The sequence below is a fragment of the Dipodomys spectabilis genome, unplaced genomic scaffold (genome assembly GCF_019054845.1).
Source record: "Dipodomys spectabilis isolate Male_0828 unplaced genomic scaffold, ASM1905484v1 ptg000098l, whole genome shotgun sequence".
Classification (NCBI taxonomy): Eukaryota; Metazoa; Chordata; class Mammalia; order Rodentia; family Heteromyidae; genus Dipodomys; species Dipodomys spectabilis.
The window spans coordinates 4,111,485-4,121,472 of NW_024870775.1; positions in this window are offsets into that span (position 1 = coordinate 4,111,485).

A 9,988-nucleotide genomic window follows, 5' to 3' on the forward strand; every position below is an offset into this window, starting at 1 on the left:
GAATGAACATCTTAAAACTGAATCCTCAATTTGTTATCTTGCTCTATCAAACCAGTCATCTCAATTTATCTTGCTATAAAAGTCCTAATTAACATAAAGATATTATGTCTACCTAAAATAGGAAAGTTACAATATCTTAAATTAATTTTTAAACTTTTTCTACCAGTTTTTCTCTCCACTGGGTGACATTTGGACTCTATCATTAATTAGAATAAGAAGCTTCTTGGCTGTTCCCTTCTTTTCTACTCAAAAAGCTTGATTTGACTTCATCAGCCTTCTTTCTGCTTTTCAAGAATCACAAAGTCCCAGTCTTTGTGTATTTCACCTGGCCCCTCAGTCCTAACTAGGAGCTGAGGCATGATTTCATAGAGGGTTGTTGCAAAAGTCCAAAGTATGTTGAACGAGCAGACTTTCCTGAGCCCTTATGCAGTGTAGCCTAGCCCTCTTCCAACCCACATCACAATCACTGCTTGCTAAGCCTGTCATGAATGGATCAGGACCTCCCTTGTGTGTGTGTGTGTGTGTGTGTGTGTGTGTGTGTGTGTGTGTGTGTGTGTGTAGAGGTCTATTACATAAGCCACAGTTCCACATTTTTTTTTTAACTGGTTAATTGGAGATAAAACTCTCATGAACTTTTCTGCCTGGGCTGGCTTTGAACCACAATCCTCAGATCTCAGCCTCCTGATTAGCTAGGATTACAGGTGTGAGCCACTGGCACTAGGCTTGGATCTCACAATTTTGGTTCATACTCTATGGCACACTGCAGAAAGCACTGTGTTTTCCTTTCAGATAATCTGCCACAGAAATACTACCATTCTGAAAATGTCCCCTTTTATTTAGAAGAGCAGGGATATAGGCTGCAAACTATCTCATCTCAAAGATGTCATGAGAGCAGTCATCCTCTGTATTCCCAGGGACTTCCTTTAGAACCTTCCCCAGGCTGTCAAGACCCATAAATACTTGATTCTCTTACAGCGTTTTGCATAGAAGCTATTCATATCCTCCCATGGACTTTAAATCATCTCTAGACTACTCACAATACCGAATACCAAATGTAAATAGCAGGAAATGGTATTGTTCAGGACTAATGATGCGAAGCAGACACTATTTTAAAAATACAATCTATAGATGGTTGAATCTGAAGATGAAGACGTGATAGATAGGAAAGACCAAGAAACTGGTCCTGTAAATCCAACTAAAAATACAACATCTTTAAAATAAAAGCTGAAGCAGGCCAGCCACAGCGACTCATGCTTGTAATCCCAGCCACTCAAGAGGCTGAGAGCAGGAAAGCCAAGATTCAAGGCCAGCCCAGGCAAAAAGTTAAGACACTCATCTTAACAACCAAACTAGACAACATTGTTGTTCATACCTGTAGTCCCAGCTACACAGGAAGCCTAGGAAGGAAGATCATGATCTGAGGACAGCCCCATGCAACGTCATGAAACCCCAACTGAAAAATAACTAAAACAAACTAGGCTTAGTAGTAGAGCACCTGCTTAGCAAGCATAAGGCCCTGAATTAAACCACAGCACCACCAAAAATAAAGGGGGAAGATGGAAGAAACAATTTCATAGGTCAACCACCTCAGTAGAAGTCAGTGCTTGTTAATTTTAAGGAAAGAATTACCTTACCTGTAGTATTTTAACTTGTCATTGATGACTTCAAGTGAAATGGTGATGGAGATGAAATCCACATATGGCAAAAACTGTGGAGATGGCAGGTGGAGACTGAGGGGAGTCCTTGCCTTATTCTCTCTTAATAAGAGCAGGAGCATGATAGAAGAAAAACATGGCATTGCTGGAATCATCTTTAGATTCCCAAGGTCATCTTCCCCTGGTCTAAACACTCTTGCGACTCCATGATCTCTATGACAAACCAACCTCAGCTATATGCTTCCATACTACCTTTTGCTGTCCAGCCCCCTCCCAGCATTTTCATCCTGAGTTGAGTTGCAGAGGCACAGATACCACCCCACACACATCTGACATAACCCAGGTGCTGTTCTCTCAGTCATTTCAAGCACCATAAAGCACTGCCTCCTGGAGGCTCACCATGTCTACACAAATCAGTACCTTGCCCCCCAGCTAACCCAATACTGGGATCCCTAGTGTGCAATTGCCGTCCTACCAGGTGGCAAACCTTCAAGGGATGGAGCTTTTCAGTTTGTCATCCCTACAGCCTTTGTAAGTCACTCCATATGTTTGTGGAATAAATGACTGTCATTTGGAGCCACTCAAAAGTCTATAAACCCTGCTTAAGCAATAGAAGTAAGGAATGAAATGACTTGATTTTTAATTGGACTGTGGAATTTATGAGTGCTAATGGAATTTCGTGTCTCTGGGCCTCCGAGTCAACTATAAAAGACGATAGTTGGAATGACTCTAAATCATGTCACCAACAGCTCCAGCTTCCTTCATCCCTGGATTTTAGTCTAGTTTTCTTTATAACATAGAACCTACCGTTGGAGTTCTTCCTGCCCAAAATCTTAGCAATGGAAATTCCAATAGAGCTTTGGGGCTCTAAGTTTCCATTTTCAATATTTTCTAGTGATTCTGTTTGAAGGAAATGACCTCTAGAAACAAACTTACATGCAAGCTACTGCCTGACAATGAAGACAAAGTAGTAAAAAATACTGAGTTCAGAATGCAGAGGAAGGAAGGAAGGAAGGAAGGAAGGAAGGAAGGAAGGAAGGAAGGAAGGAAGGAAGGAAGGAAGGAAGGAAGGAAGGAAGGAGAGAAGCAGGGAGCTGAGAGTTGGGGGGGGGAGGAAAGGAGGGGAAGGGGAAGGAAAGAAAAGTTTGTCTTGGCTTACAGGATTCAGTCCATTGCTTTTGAATCTATAAAAAGGAAATACATCATGGCAACTCATGGCAAAACTGCTCACCACATGTCTAGGATTTGAAGAGAGAGAGACAAAGAAGGGTTCTGGGTCCCAAAATCTCCTTCTAAAACATACCTCCAACAGACTTTTTATAGACCCCCACCTCTTCAAGGTTCCACATCTCCCAGTAAAAGCTGCAGATGAGGCCTTTAATCCAGGAGCCATTGGGAGACACGTGGCAAACCTTAGAAAATACAAAGGAAATATTTTCCTTTTTTTTATTTATAAAATATATACATTGTGGGTTGTCTTTCCAAATGCCTTGAGGTATAAAATGGCAATGGATAAATATATTTATAATATCAAGAAACAACTTTCAAAATGAAACTATATAGAAATACGTGGATCTAAGATAATCAGTAATTACTCATTGTTGTACAATGGCTCTTCATGGCTGTAGGTCCCATGACTACACATTCAACTAATCTCAGATCAAAAATATGTAGAAAGGCTAGGTGTCAGTAATTCTAGATACTCAGAAGGCTAAGAGCTGAGGATCAGGGCTCAAAGCTAGCCCTGGCAGGAAAGTCTGTGAGGTTCTTATCTCTAATTAACCACCAAAAATTCAAAAGTAGAGTTGTGGCTCAATTGGTGGAATACTAGCCTTGAACAAAAAAAGCATAAGAACAGCACCCAGACCCTGAGTTCAAGCCCCAAGATGAGCACCAAACAAAACAAAGTAAACAAAAAATGCAAACCCTTGGAAAATAATTTTTAGTTGTACTGAAAATGTACAAACATTTTGTTATTATTCCCTATAAACAATAGAAGATAACAGCCATTATTATTATAAGGAGTCTGAAGATGATTTGAAGTACATGAGTGGTTTTATATAGTTATATGTAAATACTACCCCACTTGACCTAAAGGACTGAAGGATTTTGTTACCCTGGGGGGATCCTAGACCCATTTCCTCTCAGATACAGAGAGATGAGTACCAATTGAACAGGATCATTTACAGGTTACATTAAGGACAAGATAGGTCATTTACCAGGTTAAAAAAATGTATGGATTCTACTTATAAATTTAATCACAATGAGCAATAAAATGCACTACAAAGAAAAATCATTGGATGAAGATAAAATTTCTTTAGGCTCAATTTTTTTTATTGCAAATACCAGAAAGATTTTTTAAAAAGGAACTTCAGAGCATAACTTAAAACACAACAACAAAAAAGACTTTCCTCAACATAAACTGAAAGCTTATTGAAAATGAGAAGATATTATAACTGTCTGAAATTCAGGCACATGGAGAGAATATATAGTAAGAGCAGCCTTAACATATTGTTTTACTATAAAGTAAAGTAAAAGAAACCAACCCCTGTGTCAAAAAGAATTTCTCATAGAACAGCTGCAAAAATACCTATAGTTGGGCATCTGGAATCTTTAAAAAGTGACGTGAGGATTTGTAGTTAATGAAACATTGTGAAAGAACAGTTACCATGTTGTAAAAAAATACCCTTCACCATTTACTGGTATTTAAGACAAAAATGAAAGCATATTAGCCTAGCTTAATTAGAAGAAAATGCTAAAGTGGCAAAGTGATCATGTGAAGCGGTGTCTTGACAGACACAGTTTTAGACACAAAACTGCACCTGAGCTCCTAAAGGTAAGCAAGAATGTTGGAGCAAATCTTAATGCAATGGCTACAGCTTTACTGTTTGATCAGATAGTGATGCAGCATCAGTCAGGAATAACTTTCATATTCAAAAATGTGGTTTTCTACTGAGACCAATTAATCCATGGAAAAAGAGAGAGGGGCAAGACAAAGAACCAGAGAGAGAAAGACGAAAGAGAGAATCTGAGACTGAGACAGACAGAGAGACATACAGAAAGAGGCAGACAGAGAGAAATGGAGGGAGAGAGTGACCAAGGTGAAGAGACAGTAAAAGAGAGACAGAGAGAGACAGTAAGAAACAGAGATGGAGTGTGGAGGGTGGGGGGTTCTCTTAAAGATGTTTCTCATTTTTATGTTTCACAAAACAGATCTATGAAAATGAAAGCAATGGCCTCTCCATGAGAACTTGGGTCAAATAAGCCATGTATTGTTCCATCTTAAAATGAAACATCTGGCCGATTTAAGAAGAAAATGAGCTTAATTATTCTTGAGTATCTAATGTGGAGGTTAACTTCAAAATCTATATGTCTTTCCAAGCTAAACATGCAGGCAGAAAAAAAAAACTATGGAGTTATTTTTGACTCAGGAAAGTAGATCTGGAGGTAATTTAGTGAACACAAATTACCATTGACAAGGGAAGAAATAATTTATTCTCCTGGTGAGCCTCGTCAAATGAGTGGATAGTATGAAACTGTCAGCAGTGAAAGGCATTTGGGTGGATTCAAAAAAACTGAAATCCAGGCCCTGTAAGATAACTAGGGTATCGTTTGAAGTTGGCAGATTCCAGGGGGAATTTTAATCTCTCAACTGAAGCACCAGGGATATAAACTCAAGGGAAGGTGAGTTTATAGCTCAGAAGTAAAGCAGTTCAGGGAGATAGATAACTCTGATGTGTTTCTAAACAAATTTTCCTTTTTTAGTTTTTTCTAGTGTATTTAATGAGTTGCCAATTTAAGTCTCGTCACTTAAGGATTTATGTTTAATTGGGTGTCCTGTCTCATCTGTGGGTGCTCCTTCCTTCTATGAGGACTTTGAGTCCCTTTACTGATGGTCACTATCCAGACACAATTTGCCTGGCAAGGGATTGTCCTGTCTCTGCTGAAGGCATGGAACGTGAGTGGTGAGAAGAGATTGTCATCTCGTAGCTGGCTAGCTTTCCTTCCTTCCTTCCCTCCTTCCTTCCTTCCTTCCTTCCTTCCTTCCTTCCTTCCTTCCTTCCTTCCTTCCTTCCTTGCCTCCTACATTTCCTTCTTGGTGGTACTTACACTTGCTAGACTGATGTTCTACCACTGGAGCCACCATTTCAGGTTAGTTTTTTTTCCCCTGATTATTTTGAATTTGAAATCTAACAGACTTTTTCTGCCCAGGCTGGCCTCAAACTTCAGTCCTCCTGATCTCGGCCTCTCAGTAGCTAAGATTACAGGTAGATGTGAGCCATTGGATTCTACCTTCTGAAATGTTCTACTTACTTGAGGAAATGCCCCTAGTTCGAAAGAAAGGCAGTTTCATGAAAGGTTTCCACCAAGCACACTCAAGTTAATAATCTTGACCACCTAACCTTGACCTTTCTTCACTAAGTCTCTGTAGTATGAAGCTCAGGAAATCTGGGGAAAACATAACCCTTCTCATAGGCTCATCTAAGTCTTCTCTTCTCTTTCCAGCATTCTTATTTCCTGAATTTTAAAATATCTTCTGTCTGAGATAAAGGGGAAGCAGCAGGGAATGGTGAGTGACCGCATTTGAAATGTTGTAGAACAAACTGTTGACGCAACAGAACCAACACACAACTCAAAAGGGGATACTTAAAAGTTCAGAAAGCCTCAGGTAAAGAGAGGGATAATTATCTTATAATTTTTAAAAACTGCATCTCTCAAAACAGAGTTGTACCTTGCTGCATTATATACAAACTATTCACATACCCTTTAATCTTCAATAGCATCCTCCTTCCTTCTCTCCCTAACATCAGTTAGGAATAGCCATGTAACTTTGATCAAAACACTCTTAACTACACAGATTCAGACACATTGAAACTGGCTCTGTGGCACAATGTTTAGCGCATTGGACAGATTCAGACACATTGAACTTGCTAAAGAACTCAAATTTGTACCCAAGGGTCATTATAGTCAGTATCCTGGCAAAAAGATGTTAGAGAAACATCTGCACTTGCTTTGTCAGTGAAAATTCCAGAGCTAACTATCAATCATGAAATCAAATATGAACAATTATATAGCTAACCTAAAGTATTCTATACTTCTTGGAAGCAAGATGCGTTATATATCTGGAAATCTACTATAACTCAACAAGAGCACTGAATCTCTAAAGACCAGATGAGCCAGAAGCAGTGGCACAAATCTGTAATTGTAACTACTTGTGAGGCAGAGATTACAACATTGAGGTTTGAGGCCAGGCTGGAAACAAAAGTTTGAAGACTCTATTTCAACCTGGGTATGGTTATTCCTGTGTCTGTTATGCCATTGATGGGGGAAAGTGCAATGCCTGGGTGCCAGCAACCTGGACAAGTACAAGTAGAAGGATCGAATCTCAGGGTAGTTTGAGCATAAAGTGAGATAATCACTGCAGGGGGAAAGGCTTGGAAAGATAGCTCAAATGGTAACAGAGTAACTAGCAAGTCTGAGGCTCTGTGTTCAATTTTCAGTGCCTACAAACTATAAATAAAGACCAAACAAGGTGTTTAAATCCAGCAATATATTTGCAAAGACTCTTCCATGTAACAATGATATTTCACGGGGTTGAAAGTGACCTTATCTCATCTTTCACAATGTTCTGAAACTCAGGCGAGTACTATCTTCAGCTTGTAAACTCTTTCTTAGTTGAGGTAGGTGTGTATGTGCATGTGTATGTGCATGTGTGTGCATGTGTGTGTGTACACATACATGTGGCAGGACAAGACACACAGGAAGAACCATCAAGAACCTTCAAAGATGTCCCAGAAAGTCAAATTTTATGTCCATAGAAACTCTGTATTCATGTCCCATTTGTAGCAAAAATGTTGTTTTGTTAGCTCTAACTGAAGTTAAATTAGTATTCCCAAGGATTAAGTTATACAGGGAGCCATCTGCTAGTCAATCTCACAGCAGTAAAGAATCAGAAGGCCCATCTCTACCACATATACTTTATTTTACTGTAACTTCTTGGTCTTAGATTTCTTACCAATTATACTGGTATGGGAAAGGTAGGGAGAGACTCACAAAGCTAGAGGGTAGTTGGAAAGGGTGTTTGCTGGTAGAATATCAGCCCAGGTGGAGAAGAGAGGTGTACCCTGGAGACTGTCTGGGAAGCTTAAGGACTCCTTTTAATTTCCAAATGTAAGCCATGGACTGGGTAACTGAAAACTTAGCCTAAATTGGTACATGCCTGTGTTTGTATGAGTGTGTGTGTGTTCATGTATGCATACATGCATGTATTTAAAGTCCATATGAATGCATCATGTAAAATAAAACAAGAACTGTCTTTACTTTAAGAAGGAATCACGAAACAAGTCGTTTTAAGGATACAGGTGGACCTGTTGCAACAATGAGAAGTACAAGTTGTCATGTCCAAAACGAGCTTTACAACGTCGGGGGGGGGGGGGGGGAAGGATTGGGACTGGGGGGGAGGGGGGAAGCTGGGAAGGGATGTGAAGGGTAAACAAAGGAGGAGGCTGCAATGCTTGGTAAGAAATGTACGCATTATCCTGCCCATGTCATTGTAACCCCTCTGTACAGTATGTTCACAAATAAAATTTTAAAAAATATGGCATATCTAGAAAAAAAAAAAGAAGGAATCACGAATAACTTCACCTATTTCTGTCAAACTTTGGTCATACTGTAAAAGATAAATTACATAACTGGAAACAAACATGTTCAGATTTCATTCAAAAGCTATTAATTGAGAAGCTAAAAATGCTAACATGACTGAAAATTGATGGAGGGATATTAATATTTTGCTGCTCCGAAATCTTAAAAATTGAGGTCTTTTGTAAAGGATAATAACAGTTAATTCTTAAGTTATAGTTTTGGATTTCTTAAAATAATTCTGTGAGCACTGCAAGAACTGTTTAGTAATTCTCTATTTTTAAAGTTTTCTAGGGGAAAAAAGAGGTGCTCATCAATCCGTGTCTGATCATTTGGGGGCTGAAATGGAAGCTTAGGTAGAGTTATGAAATCAAACCAAAGAAGTTGATGTTGCAATTCACTTAATAAAACTAAATCCAGAATACACAAGCCACTGTGTTGGGAGAGAATTTTCTGGAGGAGGAAGTTACAATTAAAATACGAGGGCTTCTCTGGACAAGACCTCAGAATCTTGGCTTGGAGGCATAAGCTTGTTTCCAGGGGAAGAAAAGAAGCCTTATGTGTTCTTTGAACCTATCTTTACTGCTTTATAAAGAGGACAAGAGAGAGAACAAAAGCCAGAAAAATGAAAGAATGGGAGGGTGAGAATGTTAAGGAAACTATGACGCACCAAGAATAAAAAGAAGAAACATCTGCAGAATAACTAGCAAATTCCTCCACACATAGAACGTTTATAGCTTTCAACTCTTCAGCACCAGCTAGACTGTACTGTTTTCAAAACTCTGTTTACTATTGTTTTCTATTCTAAGTTCAGTGGATTCTGAAACTTCTCAAAGAGGAGGAAAGTTGAGGAGGAAACAGGGAGAAAAAGCTGCCTTCTTTTCTAACTGCCATTTTAAATTTCAATCTGTCATCAAAGTTCGCTATTTTCTTTCTACAGAGAGAGGAAAATAGCTTGAAATACAGTTTCCATGCCTGCTATATATTCACTTTTGCCTATTCTTTGAAGAAATCAATGTGATACCCAGAAGTATCATTTTTTGGGGAGACAGATAAATAGACTAGGTACTTTAACTCCATTGAATGTTAAGGAAAACAAAGGGATAAATTAGCCTACAAGACGACTAGGTTTCAAGGAGGAAAATGGAGAGGCTAGAACTGTTTTTATACTTACATTTGAAAAAGAGAAGTATAAGCCTAAGACCAAAAGGATGATAGACAGGTGAAGGAAAGAAGCTTAGCTTCCTTCTAAGCAAAAGATGAAAACAAATTAAAACCCTACAAGCCTAATGTCAGGAGAAAATGATGCCTATCGCTAAGGCAGGAAGTAGAGCGAAGCAGAAAGTATGGAGAAACAGAGTCGAGAGAAACAGGAATAACTTAGACAACAGCATCTGGAATGTCACGACCTTATCCATCATTCATCTTTGACTTGAAGGATTATTAGGGAAGAGTAGTGAATCTTGCTTATTATTCCAAGATCTGACACTCACTTCTATGTGTCATGAAGTGATTTTAGACAATGGAAATGCAAGTTCTTGGAATCCTTACCAAAGATTTGTGTACATGCACAGTAGTAAATTAAAATATACATAATTCAGTCACCACAACCTGTTGCCTTGATTAGTCTAACCGTGTAAAGGAATCTTGCAGTGAGAGCATGAAATGCTGATCTCATTCCCTCTTCTTCCATA